The sequence below is a fragment of the Phyllostomus discolor genome, chromosome 4 (genome assembly GCF_004126475.2).
Source record: "Phyllostomus discolor isolate MPI-MPIP mPhyDis1 chromosome 4, mPhyDis1.pri.v3, whole genome shotgun sequence".
Taxonomy (NCBI): domain Eukaryota; kingdom Metazoa; phylum Chordata; class Mammalia; order Chiroptera; family Phyllostomidae; genus Phyllostomus; species Phyllostomus discolor.
In genome coordinates this window covers 200,396,616-200,414,884 of record NC_040906.2, presented here as the reverse complement: position 1 = coordinate 200,414,884, position 18,269 = coordinate 200,396,616, and the positions used below count along the sequence as shown (strand labels likewise).

Sequence of the window (18,269 nt, the reverse complement as noted above, 5' to 3'; positions counted from 1 at the left end):
ATTTCCTTTGACAGTGTCTCAGTTGCCGTGATAAATGATAAACACAGAAACAATGGAATCTTGTTTGATACCCAGGTATGTGGTAGCCGTACATATGGATTATACCTAATAATAATTATGGGTAGCAAAGTCATTCATTGACTTCCCAACACTTGGGAAGAATTCTTAATTCTACTGTGATCAATCTAGAAATAATCTGGTGAATTAACTATTCAGGAGAAATTCTGAGAGTATCAGTGTGCATGAAGCACAGGGGGAAAAAGGATGACAGAGAAAATTAGGGTAGTTCTCAAAGGTATATCCATTGCAGTTATCAGCTTAAGGGCTTGACTGGCAGTTAGTTACTTTTACCAATTTCATGAAAGAGTTAGATCTCTAAGTTACAGGAAGGAAGGGGCAAAGGTAAGTATTAATTCTTCTAAGGTGTTAAAATGTTAATCATAATAGATGTAATTACACTCACTGTGACAAAGAACTAAGGAAAATGACAATACAAAAGAACAATGTGGAAGCTGATCTCTGAATATTAGTTAATGAGAAAAGCTATCACCATTTCACCACCTGCAAATCGGTGTAAAATGATAGCATTGCGTTGCTTTAATTTGCATCTTGGGCTTCGAATGGGTTTGAGCATTTCTTCATAGATTTGTTCACCTCTAATGTTGTCTCTTCCTTAAATTGCCGGCTTTTCTGTTGGTCTGGCTAACTTTTACCTGATGATTTGCTGGAGTTCCCTGTGTATCTAGACAATAATTATTTACCGTTTCTACACATTGCCATTGTCTGCCATGTCTCTGTTACCTTTGTCCATCACATTCTTTATTGAATAGGTAGCATTAATTCTGTGTGTTTGCATTCATCATTCTTTTACCTTGTGGGTGGGTGTGTGTGTGTGTGCGCGCACACGTGCTAAACTTTATTTTCCATCAACCTTATTTCCATTCTGTTTAAGAGTTTGTGAGCCCTGGCTGGTGTAGCTCAGTGGATTGAGAACGGGCTGCGAACCAAAGTGTCGCAGGTTCGATTCCCAGTCAGGGTACATACCTGGGTTGCAGGCCATGGCCCCCAGCAACCACACATTGATGTTTCTCTCAATGACGTTTTAAAAATAAATAAATAAAATCTTAAAAAAAAAGTTTGTGGAAGAAGAGCTAAGACCAGCCGGTGGTTGTTCCTACCCATTCAGTGGCCGGAGCGGTGGGGGCTGCACACGAGGCGTCAGTGGGTGCTGAGCGCGCCAGGCTTCAGGCGGAAGCTGCTGCATAGGCACAGAGGGCCCCTGCGCCTTCAGCCCAGGTGGCAACCTCAGGCTGAGCGGCAGTGAACTTGGCAGTTGGAGCAGTCCATCCACCCTGAAATTCCTCTTTCATTACAGCCTTTTCAGCAGCGGCCTTCTCTTCCTTCTCAATTTCTTCAGGGTCTCTGTGGATGTAGAGATCACGCATGAGGTCCCATGGGTGTGCGTGGGAGATGGTGCCACACATGCGCAGGACTTCTGGGGCCGGCGTCCACATGGGGCCCACTGAGTGAGTCCCCTTGTGTTGCAAGGGATGGCAATGTCTGTACAGTGCAGAGGGGAGTCTGTGTGACCCAGAGCAATGGTAGGCAGTTACCATAAGACGCCTCTGTGAGAAGCTGGTGGTCAGCCCTGGGATCAGTCACCAGCAGAAGACTCCGCTCCCGGGTGGCTACCTGGATCCGTAATTTCTAAGTGTTGTTTTATAAGTTCTCTGCTATCCCTTGAAGGTAGCGACGCTCTCTTGCATTTTTCTTATACTGTCTGTTTGAATTCTTTTCGCATTAAATTCTTTCACCTATCTTGAAGACAACATGTTGTTGAGGTCATTTTACTTTTTTATATAAAATGAATCAGCTCTTTCATTTTACAACCTAAACTTTTCTAATTAGTCTGTGATACTATCTTTTCATATATTGTGGGGTTGGGTATTTGTGCATGCTCACACGTGCATATTAGTCTAGTTTCCTTTTGTGGGTGTGTTGTATCAATAATAATATCTTTGTGACTACATTACTACGGCTTTCTAGAATGCTGTTACTAATGTTGTTACTACGGTAAGTTATCACTATCTCTATTTGTTAATATTTACTTAGCTATTTCTGGAATTTTATTTTTTTCACTTTACATTTTATTATAGGTTCACTGAGACCCTCAAAACCCAGCTGGTTAGAATTTTGATTTATAGAGTATAGGATTGCACCATTTTTCTCAACTGGTCCAGGGGGCATCTAAGCATCTTAAGATCATTGTCCTTCATTCATCTCAGCAGAAACTAAAAATTAAAAATAGATGGATTATCTAGGAAAAAATCTATAGATATGCTATTTAATTTTTTCCTTAAATAATTATTTGTCATATAATCAAAAAGTCCTCTTGCTTTCCCCCCTTCCTTCTTCCCTCTCCTGTGTCCTGAGTGGTGCTCATAAGAATAACACTACTCTGGACTCAGAGAAGCAGAATCCCTGCCCGAGCCCCACTCCTCAGGGGATCCAACATTTTGGAGTATCTTACTCAAGATAATGCTGTGTGTTACATTCCAGTTCCAAGGACCATCTAGGACTGCACAGTCATCTGCACAGCGTGGCAGCACCATCCCAGGTGGGGACTCTTGGGGTGCAGGTCCTTATTTCAGTCCTTCGTGGGGCTCGCTAAATCTCTACCCACATACCCATATACAAGGTTGACAATCTGCCCCAAGGAGCTCCGGGACTTGTCCCCATGGGACAGTTTTAGGGCCTCTTTACTGGCCTTGGTTCCAGGAAGGCAGTTTGGGTCACTTCCGCTAGCTGGTTTCATATCCTTCCTCTTGAATGGAAGATTAGGCCACCAGAATGATGCTGATATACTCGCAATGGACACCGGATAAATCTGGATATCTGGATACCAGCAGCCCACTGTCAGCCTTGGACTTGAGTCTCCTGTGTGAAGCTATGTGTCAGCTCCTACTCAATTAAGTTTGACTATAGTGGTGCCTTTGGTCTTTCTACAGGGTGATTTGTGGGAGGGGCTTCCATGTATATTTGCCCAAGGCCCTGCACATGGGAAAGGGAGATGGAGATTTTTTTCATCTGAAATCAAAAGTCATTGTCATAACTACAAACTATGTGTATAATAAGTATATATACACATATATATGTATAACTCTTAAGTCTAATGTTTTCACTATAAAATGGAGTTAAAGTTTACTCCAAATAATTGTCATTGCATTTAGAAAACATTTTGCTTTAGATTTAAAGTTCATTCTGAGGTGCATTTAATGTTTTTTAAATATAAATATGTAATCATAATATTAATATTTGTAGAAACTTTGTATTAACATGCATTATGAAAAATATGAAGGATATTACATTGTATTTAGTATAATGCTGGTATATGAATATACAATTATTTACAAATACTAATTTTCTAGTAACATAGACCTATAATAATTATGATTCATTTTCTGTTTTAAATGTAAATTATTAATATTATGAAATAACATTTATTAGTTAATTTTTTAAAACATATTCATGTACTAGTCTTTTAATACTTACTACCCTTGATGTTTTTTTAAAGATATCTCTAGAGGTTTTATAATGTCAAAAGAGATGAAAATTATATTTTTCTTAGACTTTTTCAAGATAGAATAATAATAAAAAAGCAACTGGCTTTCAAAAAAAACAAAATTAATAACAGCTTTCAAGTTGCTAAAAATCCCTTTTAGCAGTTTGAGAAAAAAAATAACTGTAATTCATTTTGATCCTTTAGGTATAAATTTGAATTAGTTGATAACATAAAGATTTTATTTTTAAAATCTTGTTGGTTTTTGTTTGAATCTGTTTTTTTGCTGTTTTTAAAGCCTTCTAAAGCTAATATAAAAAGTTTCTAAAGTTAATCATAGGCAAATTGAAGGCAAATGCATCAGAAAATTTATTCAAAAAATTTCAAATTGCTGTCATTTTCTTTATTTTATTGTAATAAATACTTCTATGCTTCAGTATTGTGAAGTTTGACACAATAGGTCATTACCAGTCATATCCTAAATAAAACTGTGTATTCAAATTGCTATATAAGTTGAGATTGCGTATATATTAAATTAATATTTAATAAAGAAAATGACAAAATGACTTTTGATCAAATTGCTGTCTTTTTCCTCTCAGAAACAAAGTGGAATGATTTTTCTGTGCTTTCCATATAACTGTTTACCCACTTCCAAAAAAGGGGGGCGGGACACAAGGAAAGCTTCCAAAAGATAGAGTACAATAGAGCCTTTCTTTTTTATGCTTACAGACAACATTTAGGAAACCAGTTCAGGTCCATGTAACGCACCATTTAAGGCACAAGTAAATGCTGATGAAATGCAGTCTATCTTAGAGAAGAAAGTATTTTATCTGTGATGAAGGACAGAGCAAGCAAAGAGATGCTGGTCAGAAACAGGGTCATAAATAAAGAAATTCAAATCATAGAACGTCAAGTCTTTATTTTCACAACTTTCAGAGTGAGAAGCTGTGAGACACGGAAGAAAATAGTTATGTTACAATACTGCTATTGACATATAAATAATGACTTCCCTGATCTTGAAATAATATAAAGCCTAGTAATAAGTGTGAGGCACAGATGGTAATTTATCCTAGACATAGTCATTATATCCAATGCTATAAAATACTAACTCATAATTATTCTTCACCTGAAAATATTAAAATACGCATTTATTTGGATAATAGGTTATGTATACATAAAAATTTTACAAATGTATGTTTATATGTAATTACTATGCTGTATTTTGCACCATCTGCTAGGTGGAAAGCTATATATTACATTAGAATTCACAATATGTCTTGAAAAGGAGTTAAGTCATTTTAACAATCAATATTTCTTTTTTTGCTGGTTGTATTTCACCACACTTATTTAAATTCTTCACCGATTTTTTTCACTTCTTGCTGAAATATCTGTGTATATATCTTCATATTCTTTCAGAATTTATTCTTCCGTATTTGCTTTAACATGCAAATATTTTTTGTTTCTGCTGGTTACACTAAGCCTTGGCTTTTCATGTCTATTTGTAGCACATTTTATTATCAATTTAATTATCATAATACTGAATTTGTTTTGGCATTAACCATATGCTGGACAATCTTTTGGCTGCTTTATGCAGTAATTTATTTGATTATCACAGTTGGTCTGTGAGATACATATACTACCGCATTCACACCATTGGTACCTCTCACACCATTCACAGATTAACAAATTGAAGCCCAAAGAAATGAAGTTTATTGTCCAAGATTGCACAGTTCATAGAAAAGATACTGGGATTCAGATGCAAAAGTTCTGTTTCCAGAAGTCATGTCTTGAACTATCAGTGGCAGGAAGATGGGTTAGGTCTTGTGCTGGCCAATAATGACACGGCTGTTAGCAGTTAGTGGAGGGCCTTCACCCAGTGTTTATTCTTTGATGTGCAGTGGTCACATGGAGTACACATGGAACTGTTCCAGGGGTTGCCGAGGTAATGATGATAAACATTGGCCTTACATTTCTATACAGATAAGCTCAGTGTGCACGGGCTTACTAAGCAAACTGTCCTTTCCTTGTGGATGCTGCCTCACTCCCCAGAGAAGGATATAAGCAGTGGTCCTTGAATTGCAATAGTCAGTGTTATTTCCCAACACAACATTATGGTCTGGAGAGAACTTTAGGTGATGAGTAGGTCTTCTTACTCTTTTAAGAATATGTAAGATTGAACAAAACACCAACAGTACACTAACATTAGAGACGCCCTCAGTTCCCATCTCAATATTGAGTGTCTTTCCAATGCACCCAAGGCAATTGGGTAACTTTATGTGAAAGAAGTTATCAAGATTTCTTACTTCACAGATTTAGGACAAAAAGAAAAGAGTTTATAGTCATGTAGAATTTTAACAAGAGCAGGATAGGGGAAAGGTTATCAAAGGAAACCTACTTTTTGTCCTGGTTGAAAGATTATTTGTAAATAGTCTAAAATGGAGCCAGTACAAATGGTGTGACACCAGGCATTCAAAAGCAGTGTTTTAAAACTGTCTTGCCAATCTCACTTTATTGGATTTTTAGAATACTTCTTGGCAAGGGCCACATGGTTTTCTACATCACATATAAATAAATGACTTTCAGAAAGCTCACCATACAAGATAAGATAAGAGTCTGGATAAGAATTAGAAGCCAGTGCTAATAAATTGCCCAATTATTGTGAAATAATAATGGCCTACCGAATCAAGTATTTGGGCAAGTTACATATTAAGCAGTGCTTTTCTAAATTTTACTATTTATGCTTTGATGTTAGAAAATGTTTTATAAATGTCAACATTTACACTCTGAAAATTTTTTCTCTTCCCCATCTAAATCTGTGTGTGTGTGTGTGTGTGTGTATAAAACTTTGTTTTTATGTACGTATACACACATACAGAATAGATATGGATACACGTATCCCTATGAGTTGTATACATTATCTACATACATTTTAATTTATATATTTCTGATTACATGCATATATGTTTATATGATACTATATATAGGTATATGATGCACTGATTATTTTATATATACACATACATCTAAAAGTATATGACATACTAATTATATATACTAAGTATATGTATATATATAATATACAGATATTATATACTTACATATACTTTTTATTGTATACAAACATATATGTATATATATTGTATACACACATGCATATATATCCACACACATTTATACCCCAAATTAGCCATTGCATTGCCTCAAATTTCGGATTCATTTTATTGTTACTGACTTATACTTCTGGAACACAATTGTTAATACTTCAGATATATTTACATAGCTCACACACATATAAAAATGTTTGTATTTATTAATGTGTATATATTATTGGCAGCATTTTTTGTAATAGAGAATAACTTGACACAAACAGTAGAGACAGGTTAAATAAAACATGGTACATACTTATGTGGAATCACATGCATATGTAAGAAAGTAAGCAGTCATTCTTTGAACTAATATAGAATGACCTTTCACTTATTTTATTAAGAGAAAAAGTAACACCAGAGAAATGTGCTATCAAAAGAATATATTATATACAAAATCTGTCCAGAAAACATCCAGCCATGTAATATGAAAAACAGAGACACTTATGGAAGAAGATACAAGAGACAAGAAACAATGACACAGGACAATGACACCTTAGTCCCCTTCATACACAAACCGTGGGACCTCACACAGTTTTCCCCATCACCATTAGCTACCCTGTCCTGTTTTCCTGAATCCCATTGTTAGCCTGAAATCTAGTCCCTTTCAAAGGTGATTTCAGTTTTGGGAAAAGCCAGAAGTCACAGGGCACCAAGTCTGGGCTGTAGGGAGGCTGAATCACCTGGGTGATTTGATGTTTCACCAAAAAACTCTGCACGAGACATGATGCATGAGTGTGTGTGTTGGCATGATGAAGTTACTAATCACCATTTGCCCATAGCTGTGGCCTTTTGAATGATCTGAATATTTTCTGCGGAGTTTTCAAGCTTAACACAAAATTTGATGCAGATCCGTTACTCTACTTGCTCAGTCATTTTGATTGCAATGGCCACGCAGTACATGTGCTCACTCAACAGTGTCTACTGTCCCCACTAGTACAGTGAAGTCATTATTGTTCACATATGTGCTTTCCAGTTCACTCTCCTTGGCTGCCAGGTTACATTGATGTCATGCAAACTATTATTATATTAACAATGGCTGGACTTTTTCAGACAGACCTTGTGTGTCTCCGGAATGATCTTCCCCCAAAATGAAGTAGTGGTTGATTGGAGAGAAAGAAATTGGGGCACCAGTGGCCACAAGTAGAAAGAAACTTTACTGTTAATTTGCTATTGTTTAAAAAAAAACTTTTAAACTGTTACATATGCATTTTGACCTGTTTAAAGTAAATTAAACAGTTGGGAAAAACCCTAGGTAATAGCATAAAAGCTTCTAAATAACTAAGAAATCTTAATGTTTATAAACTAGTATTTCCAAAACTAGCATCCTTAGAATGCTGGTCCTGAAAGATGTTCTGAAGGAAAACAAAGTGCATGATCACATACATGTGGGCATGCACATGAAATATCCCCCTCGTACTCATTATGAGTCATGCATGTTACAGGTGCCAATTAATCATTTCATAAAGGAACACCTTTAACTCTTTTTTATTCTAATTGTTGTTCAAGTACAGTTTTCTGCCTTTTACCCCATCCCAGCCCACCTCTCCAGCCCTCCTCACCTCCCTCCCATTTCCACTCCCCAACTTGTTATTGTCCATGTGTCCTTTATACTTGTTTCTGAAAACCCTTCCCCTTTTCCCCTGAAGTTCTTTAACTCTTTCTGTCAACATAGCTAGCTAGCCAATTATTAATAAGAAAAGAAAGCAAAGGGAATTAGATATCGAGTTTAATAAAGTGAGGAGCATGAGCCTGTTTGCTTCACCAGGAGGCTACAGCTGCACAACCCAGGGGATCATAGCATTGCTCCACCAAGAGTATTAATGCTCCTCCCTTCCCCTCTCCAGTACAAGATTGCAGGGAGCAGAAGGGAAGTGGAGGGATGCAGGCACATGCACAATGGAAGTCAAAAAGGTGCTGGGGGAAGGTGTTTGACCCTAGAGCTCTGCCACTCTGGCCTGAAGAACAATCGATTGGCTAGGAAGTGAACCCATCAAACAGCACACAAAGCATAGGAAGTTAATTGGTCATTTTGAAAAAGCACCTGGTCCATTCCAAACCCAAGGTAATACAATCCGAGTGGAACAAAGAAGAGCTCGCTCTCTCTCTCTCTCTCTCTCTCTCTAGTGACCTGTACCCACTGGGTTCATGTGTGCAGTCTCTCACCCAGAAGCACGCAAACATGGGAGTCTGACAGCTACCAGGCCTGGCAGCAGAAGGCCTTGACTTCAAAGGGCTAAGCTTTAGTATGATGCAGAAACTACACCTTGGCTGTTGTTTTGACTTTTCAGAAAACATGGTTACACTTTCTCCATGGTGGGAAGGAGGGAGATGGGGCATTGGAAACCCAGGAACAGGTTTCCACCTGAATAAACCACCTTCCCACGCCACCATCTGCCTGCCATGCATGGGTCCTTGGAATGCTTTCCTCACACTTTATAATTTAAAAAATTGTGTTTGTCTTTTTAACGTTAAAATGCAATTGACATAATATTGTCAATATTATGTTTTAGGTATACAACATAGTGATCGGATATATATATATATATATATATATAACAATATATATATATATATATAAACAATTATATATGTAATATCCATGAGAATACATGTCTGAATACTGACTGGGGCAGAGACCCACATATATATATATATATATATATATATATATATATATCCGATCACTATGTATATATATATACATATATATATATATGTATTGTGAAATGATTACTGCAATAAGTGTAGTTAATTTGCTTTCGACTTAAAAAGCATTTGACTTTTCATTCCTTTTAAATGGACCAAATTTAATATCCAAGTAATTTTCAGCCTTCATTATTTTGGTTTAATTATTTCTTTACAGACTTCTGTAGTCCTGGAATATGCATGTTTTTCTACAAAGTCATGTTTATTTGCTACCTAAATAGAAATGCAATAATGCAAATGCACTACTTTACTTGATAACTGTTTAAATGGCAATACCCATTTTGAAGCCTTTAGATCTTTCCTAAGCAAATTCTAATCCTGCCCTATTTTTTTTTATTTAAATGACATTGTTGTTCTTGTTTTTCTTTTGCTTTTATCTCTTAGTCATTGGGTTCCACTACAGCAAGAGAGAAACATAAGTTGGTTGGGGAGAGACACATTTCCTAATCACTATGAGAGTTTTGAAGAGAGTGAAAATAAGAGAAAAGAAAATTAAATTTTCTGGGCCAAGAGCATTTATCGTTTAATGAAGCAAGCATTAAGTTCTTCCTTACCAAGTAATGATTTTAAACCTCGAAAATATTGTTTCTCTGAAAGCAAAACACATTATGAAAGCCAGAGTTCTCTGCAGGGTACATGGCAATTAGGGGAGCAGCAATGACAGACTTAAGAAAGTGGTGAATTAATCCAGGTTGTGTAATATGCTAGTCAACAGGAGACTAAGAAATTAGAACTCTCAGGCAACGACACCTCAGAATGGTCAGAATCAAAGTTTTGAACTTATTTTCTCTGAAGAACTTATAGGCATTATGTACTCTCTTAAATTTTAAGTAAGCCAAAGATGTCCAATTAGATTGGAGTCGTCCACTTTTCATCACAGAAGAGTCACAGAAAATGCAGGAAAAAAACAATTATATATGTAATATCCATGAGAATACATGTCTGAATACTGACTGGGGCAGAGACCCACCTTCAGGCTGAATTTTAAGGTTGACATCAAGTCATTCTTAGAGAAAAAGGAAAAGTGTAGTTTGATGGACCGAAGTATTTTAGTAATTTGATCAGTAAAGGGTTACAATATCCCCTTGCAGTGTGAGTGGCAGATTATAACACATATATGAAATCAAGTAATTCTTTTTCTGTGGGTAGTTTGCAATTGAATTACTAAGTACTCTGAGTCCTGGGCTTTCTTTTTTAAATGAGCTGAATGTCTATAATGTGAAATTTTTGTAGGAAGTACAATGGGCCTAATGGAGCACTTACATTTTTTAGAAAGTAATGCTATTCTTTCTTTTTTTTAATACACACATTCATAAGTGTACATGTTCTTTAAGTACAATTTCTGTTCCATCTCACCTGCTTTTATGTTTGATGATTTGACTTAGTTCTGGTCCATCTATTACAGAATTGTAATAATTTCTTACCTAAGCCTCAACATAAAATGTGATTTCTAGTTTCTAAATATATGAGAAACTTGAGGCTAACTTTGATTATATTATATTCCCATGTTATTGAATTGCATGGTTTGTATATTTTGAGTTCGTTCAAATTCGTTGAGACCTTTTGTGGCCAAGGACATGGTCAGATTTTCACATGTATGTGCTTTTAAGTGAGCCTTCCGTCTTCATGTTCATCTCAAGTGGTAGCTGTTTTCTTTCTCCGATTCTCATCTGGAGATGAATTCGTTGTCATCTTTGCTACTCATTGCCTCTACTGCTCATTATTTTCTCCCCCCTCTATAAAAGCACTCCTCCTTGTGTCTCATGTCACGAGACTTCACCACCCACCGCATTACTTTACTCTGAAGATGTTTAACTCTCGGATCGCTGTAACTCCTTCCAGCACAACTATTGGTGTAATTTTCAAAATGATTTCAATATCTGTGTCTCCGATGCCTTCTAATACTCTTGACCCATCCCATGCCTTTTCCAATGATCATGTCTTCCATTAAACATTAGTCATTCACTCTTAATGTCACACCCTTGACTTTGTCATTACAAATATGTGCAACCCATTTACAAGACTGCAATAATCTCACAATTATCTTCAGTACACTGATTCTACCACATCATTAGTCACTAGGGAAATGTAAATTAAAATCGTGATGTTATGCAATTAACATTATAATTGCATACACCTATTGTGCAATTTCTGTTCCATCTCACCTGCAATTAATGCAATTAACATTATGCATACACAATAGGTGTATTATGCAATTATACACCTATTAGAATAGGTGTGATTTAAATTTTAAAAAATCTGACAACTGTAAGTATTGACAAAATATAGATCAATTGGCATGGCCATCCATTGCTGATACAGGAATACAGCATATTAAATAAAACACATCAGTTCACACAGACAGCTGTACACAGATCCTAGTAGTTTTATTCATAATCACCCCAATAAGGAACAATCAAATTTAAAATATTTGCAAATCAAATATTTGATAAGGGGCTAATATCCAAAATATATAAAGAACTTACACAACTCAATAGCAAAAAAACAAATAACCTTATCTAAAAATGGGCATATTTCCCAAAAAGGCATGTAAATGGCGAACAACTACATGAAAAAAAATGTTTGTTTTAATTTAAATGTTCAAGAAGCGGGGGCTGGACAGCAAAAGGTGATCTGTATGTCTTCATTTTTGTCTGCATCAGTAGCTTAGTTTTAAATTACAATGATCAAAATAATGTGTTTCCAGTACAAGAATCAATGGAAGATAGAAAATGATATGCAAATACAAACCACAATAAGGTGGAATTCTAAATAAGTGGAACTTAAAAAGAAATACAACAAAGTATTCTTTTTTATCTGTTGAAAAAATATTAAAAATATTATAAAGTACTGTGATTGTATAAAAGGAAAGAAAATGAAAATAAAAATGACTCTCAATTTTATTACTATTATCATTTTAAAAAATAGTAGTGAAAAACTAGCTTCACAGAAAATCTTAAAGGAAACCCACTGAGAATAATAAAGGTCAGCTATATTTGTTGGAGCCCATTTGTCAAGCCTGAAAACCACCTGCTCCTGGGTGGTCTCTGAGGAGATGCTTAGGAAACTTAATCAACCACAGTTGGACCAATGATGAAAGGTGACTGGGGGACTCTCGGGGGTAGAGGGGTCAAGCAAAAAGGTGAAAGAACTCCTGGTCGGACAACACTGTGGTGATTGCAGGCGGGAGGAGGGCGGGAGGAGGGCGTAAAGGGGCTAAAGGGCAATGGGGGAAAACACAATTAAAAAAGAAAGGAAAAAGTGGTTGCAGGTTGGTAAAGCCGTGCTGCCTGCCCGCCTTCCCAGCTGCACTTCCTCTAGACTTTGTATCTGCCGAAGCTTCTTTACCCTGATGGAGAATGTTGAGGTGTTCACTCGGCATATGTCTTTCCCATGATTCCACTTATGTTATTTAAAATGAATACTAACTTTGCATTGAACTCACATCTCTAAATCCTTTTAAATAAAACAGATACCTTTCTCTTCCATTGATTCATAAACACAACTAGTGTTTTTTGACAGTAAGAGACAAATTGATGGTTGCCAGAGGGGCGGGGCTGAGGGCTGGGTGAAAAGATGAAAGGAAATATAGTCAATAGTATTGGGATAAGTTTGCATTGTAAGGTATAAAAATGTCAAATCATTACATTATACACCTACAACTAATATAATATTGTATGCCTGAACTAAATAATTTTGTATACAAACTATACTTAAATAAAACATTTTTTTTAAAAAAAGAGGTTCACTGAGGGGATTAAGATACATTAAAAGCACATTCTTTGGGTACAGGGTTAGTCTGGATATCCAGTAGGACTCTCAAAGCTTGATGAACAGATTATGCTACTACGGATCCATACGAAGAAATTCTGGTTCCTGAGTTCCAGTCAGGACAAGAGATCTCTCGGCATCAGAAATATCTCTGCCCTGCCTCCTGCCCAGCTACTCACACCGTGAACCCTTCTAGGCACACCATCCCACTAAGGGCGAGAGGAAGCGACTCCGGGGCGCTTTCCTGATATTTGGTGCCTGATGAGTAGGGTATTACGGGAGGCGTGAGAGACTTCAGTGAAGAAGGAAAACCAGAAACAATTTCCCAAAGGAGAAAACATCGACTGTGGAAAATGGGAATAAAATCCCCGCTGCTGCGGGAATCTGTCTGGGAAATCCAGGGAAGGCCACTCCGTGTTCTCTGGGATTCACACGTTTTTTTCCCCTTTATTTTGTTGGTACCTCCAATTACAGTTCCTTCAGAATGTTCTAGAACTTAAATCTTTCAATGCATTATTATTTATTTAATCCTTGTTTTTAATTTTAAAATGTTAATGTGATGGTTTGAAGAAAATGGGATTTATAGATCTTATAAATATTCATATAATTCGCACTTCAGAAGACTTCATGGAATTTTTTTTAAGATGATTAAATGCTTCAAAGAACAAACTCCATGGAAATAAAGTTATTGCATTAAATAGTGTATCAAACAACACAGCCTTAGCTAAGTCTGCTGTATTCAAAGTGTTGTTGGTAGTTACATTAAGTAAAATTGTCACACACTATTCTTGACATAAGATTTATAATTATGCTACTAGTTCATCTTTTCTACTTTCACAAGAAGAAATTATGGTATTCATTGGTTCCTGAAAGATGAGAACTTATATAACAGGATAATTTTATTCTAAGATACACATTTCACAGGCAATCAAGCAGAAATGGTTTAATTTCAATTATTATTGTTATAATTACATTTCAAAAGATTTAAAGTTTCATTCAGAAGTTCTCCATTTTCTGTTGGGGAGACAAAATCTGATCAGCATGCCTTTCTCAGTAGAAAATGCCTTTTTAAATTTTAAAAAAAGATATTGATTTTTCAGAATTCAAGTGTATATATAGATCTTGTTTCTTGCTCGGGGTTGGCTCTGACCCCACCCCTTCTTTTGACAGATTTCTTTTGACAAGTAATACTAAGGCTCAGCATTGAAGACGAATAGCATGGATGGAAACTCCATTCACCTTTCTTTAAAAAGCGACCCCTGACCTAGTACTTGGTTCTCCAGAGTGAAACTGGGCTGCTCCCATCTCCATATCCTCTGTGCCCTGTGACCCGTGGCCTTCTCTTCACCTGAACACGCGTGATGTGACTCCCGCTCCCGACTTCCGCTCTGATGTGTGAGCTCCTAGGCCCTTCCTTTCTGGGCAGGCATTGTGCTGTCTGTGGCCACTCGCCTTCTTTGAATGCTGGCGTGACAAACGTCTCCATCTTTCTTCTGGCCAATCTTTTTGGATGGGTTCAAGGATCACTTCTTATGACTCCTAGATCGAGATCTCTAGCCATCACTTCTCTTTTACACGTTCTGAATATGTTTTCCCAACTGCCTGCAATTTATTTCACCCTGAAAGGGTGTGCAGTCATTTCAATGTTGAGTTAAAAGCATAGGTATTTCTCCGGGATGGCGTAGCTCAGTGGATTGAGCGCGGGCTGTGAACCCAAGTGTCACAGGTTTGATTCCCAGTCAGGGTACATGCCTGGGTTGCAGGCCATGACCCCCAGCAACTGCACATTGATGTTTCTCTCTCTCTTTCTCTTTCTCCTTCCCTTCCCTCTCTAAAAATAAATAAATAAAATCTTAAAAAAAAAGCATAGGTATTTCTTCCACATGTGTGAATCCACAATGCAGTCCATTTTCTGGCTTTGAGTAAGTTCAGTAAACTTTTCCCTTTGTTCCTCACCTCCAGTTGTTTAAGTTGGGGAAATATAGAGGGTGGGGCAAAAGTAGTTTTTTATCTTTTTTATTTTTTTAAAGAGATACAGTATAACAGTTTATGCTGGGCTGACTACCTTGTGTACAAATGTTTTTTCCTATTTCTTTTTTTTAAGATTTTGTATTTATTTATTTTTAGAGAGGGAAGGGAGGGAGATAGAAAGAGAGAGAGAGAGAAACATCAATGTGCAGTTGCTGGGGGTCATGGCCTGCAACCCAGGCATGTAACCTGACTAGGAATCGAACCTGTGACACTTTGGTTCACAAGCTAAAGTAGTTTTACAATTGTGAGTACATAAAGCACATGTTTAATCTTATATGTATTAGCTATTGTATCGTTTTCCATGTGAACAACTATAAACCTGCTTGTGCCCCACCCCACCCTGTATAAATCCTCAGAGTCTGGCCGGTTTAAAGGTTCCTTCACATATTTCTCCCTGAGGCTCATCTGTCCCTAACCTCTCAGCCTCTGCACCCCATCAGTGTGCTGGGGGGCGGAGCAGGGTTAGGATAAAGACCAGATCTAAAGAAGAAATTCATGCTATCCACATTTTTCTCTTGGCCAAGATTTTCAGTCTAATTATTTGTACACATCATTTTAAATAAGAATACATAACATAATTAAAGCAGAATCCTAATGGGAAGTTCAAAGACTTACTTAATCTTGTCCAGAGCTCTCATAAGACAGCTTCACACAGAATATGCTCCCATCTGTTAGGAATAAATTTTCCAGCTTCTTTGTGGCAAGCGTTAAGGAACTAGCATGGATAAGGAATGGAGATACTGATAGAATGTTCTCAAAGGATTTGGAGTGATGGGTGCAGGTGAAATGCTGCAGTTTTGCTGGAAGAAATGATTGCTAAGCAGCCAAAGAAACTTTGAGAAATAAAATGGCTCTTTATTTCATAAGTTACATGGAAAACTCAGTGACATTTATTTATCCATTTACTTAAAAACATTTGTGAAATAATTACTATGTGTCACAAAGATAGAGCATCTGTAACTGACAAGTTCAACTTTTTGGGAACTGTTTATTCAATAGTTTATTATTAGGTTGGTATTGTGAACTGCTGTATGAAGTGTTAAGCTTTTGCCCTACTTTTTGGGACATAAAGGGTCATCACACGCCAGATAGAATAGTGGCATAGAAACTAGGAGTTTACTATTTAGGGTAGCAGATACATACAAAGATTAAACGTCACACATTTCAGTAAGTGGGGGGCTGAACTCATGTTCAGTTTATGGTCTGAAAAGGAGGGATTCAGTGGCAACATGAGGCCATTAGGGTGCAGCAATAGGAATTCATTTTGGAAGACAGAAATAGTTATAAAAATAACAGTTGATGTTCTCAGTCCGAACAAAGGAAAATAAAAATGAGCAATAAAATGCTGGAATAATATATTGAGAAAAAGGAAGCATAAATGTAACATTAAAAAGAAAATTTACTACTGAGGATTTAAAAGTTTACTAAAACTTTGTTAGAGGAAGTTGATTTAATGGTGTTAAGAACATGTATAAGAAATCAACTTAGAATTCAGATTAAAATACGACCAATGAACAGACAACAAATAACAAGGATAATAAAAATTCGGCATAAGGACATTTATATTTCCTTAAGAAGAAAGCAGAAGTGATGGCTTAGGAATAGTAATTGAAGAAATGTTTTCCTGAGGTGAAGAAAAATCAGGAACTACATAATGAAAGAACTCACTATGCGGCTAGAAATAAAAAATATCCAAAACCAACTAACAGCTCTTGCTTTAGACGTACAGGCCCAAATCTCAGTGGCATAAAGCAGTAAGCAATCACTTCTTCAACCTCTGCAAGATCACTGGGTGCACCAACCTGATCTAGGGCCATGCGCATGTCTGGGAGTCAGTGGGGAGGTAGCTGATCTAGCATTTGGGGGCGGGGGGCCCTTGGCAGGGTGAATCCACTTCAAGTCTCAGGCTTGGCTGTTACAGGTCTGCTCCACATTCTGTTCTGAGACCCAGGCTCAAGGGCAGCAGCTCCTGGGTCTGCCGGTCTCATGGCGATAGCAAAGACACAAGGCCAAGTCCAAACACACAAGCACACATCAGAGCCCTACTTGCATCACGCATCTTAACCTCCCACCCACAGAAGAAAACTACGTGGCTGAGGTACTTGAAGACAATTTTGTAAGCAAATCGGGTTCATCTAGTGAAGCCAAAAAGAGCTGCCATTTCTTGTAAGAGCTCTATGTTCAATAAAAATTAACTCAGCAGTAACTAGAAGTATGTTCTTCATTCATGTATTCATGTTGTAATTTAATGACTATAAAGTGAATTTTAAGGATTTCCATATCATTCTATTTCTAAATTAAATGTAATCTATAAATTATTTGCAGAGGATGTCATTTAAATTTTGCCCCCACTGAACAAGAGGAAAAAAACTTCAGTTCCATTGCCTTTTTAATTCTAATAACATTATTTCTCCTTTTCCTAGTGATTCATTTATTTCTAAATATAAAAGCACGCATTTTTACTTTGGTGAGGTTTCAAATTATATCACCGCTGTGATTCATCACTCATCCCTAGAAGAAGATAGGCAATTTTGGTTAAACTACTCTCAAAGTAATAAGACTAAAGGCTCATTTTCTGGTTTTCACAGAAAATCTAAAGAGAGATGAGCTGCTAATAAAATACCATTTATGTAACAATCCCTGGGTCTTTCATGAATATTTCCAATAAATCAAATTCGACAGCATTACAGATTGAAATGTGCTACAAGAATAAAGCATGTTAAGGATTTCAAATGTGTGTGTGTGCATGTGTGGGTGTGTGTGTTACATTTGCTGAAAATAATTATTGGAGATGGGCAGGTAATTTTATGTACTTTAAAAAGTAATAGCATAGAAAGGATGGGTCAGAGGAGGATATACAGGAAAATAGACACTGTGTCCTGTTCATGGAAGTTTAATGGGTGCAGCCATTCTGGATAGAAATCCAACAATGCTTAGTAAAATTAAGTATGAATTGTTATTATTTGATATAGCTTTAATAGGATATTCAGGTGAAGGCGGGCTGGGTTTTATTGATCAGAAATAAAATGTGTGATGCCAAATGAGCAAAATTACTC

The 18,269-nt window shown here is 36.7% G+C and overlaps 1 pseudogene; it reads right to left on the bottom strand.

Annotated features, from left to right (window-relative positions):
• Positions 1 to 1,151: 1,151 nt before the first annotated feature.
• Positions 1,152 to 17,036, bottom strand: LOC114495115 (annotated as a pseudogene).
• Positions 17,037 to 18,269: the final 1,233 nt, after the last annotated feature.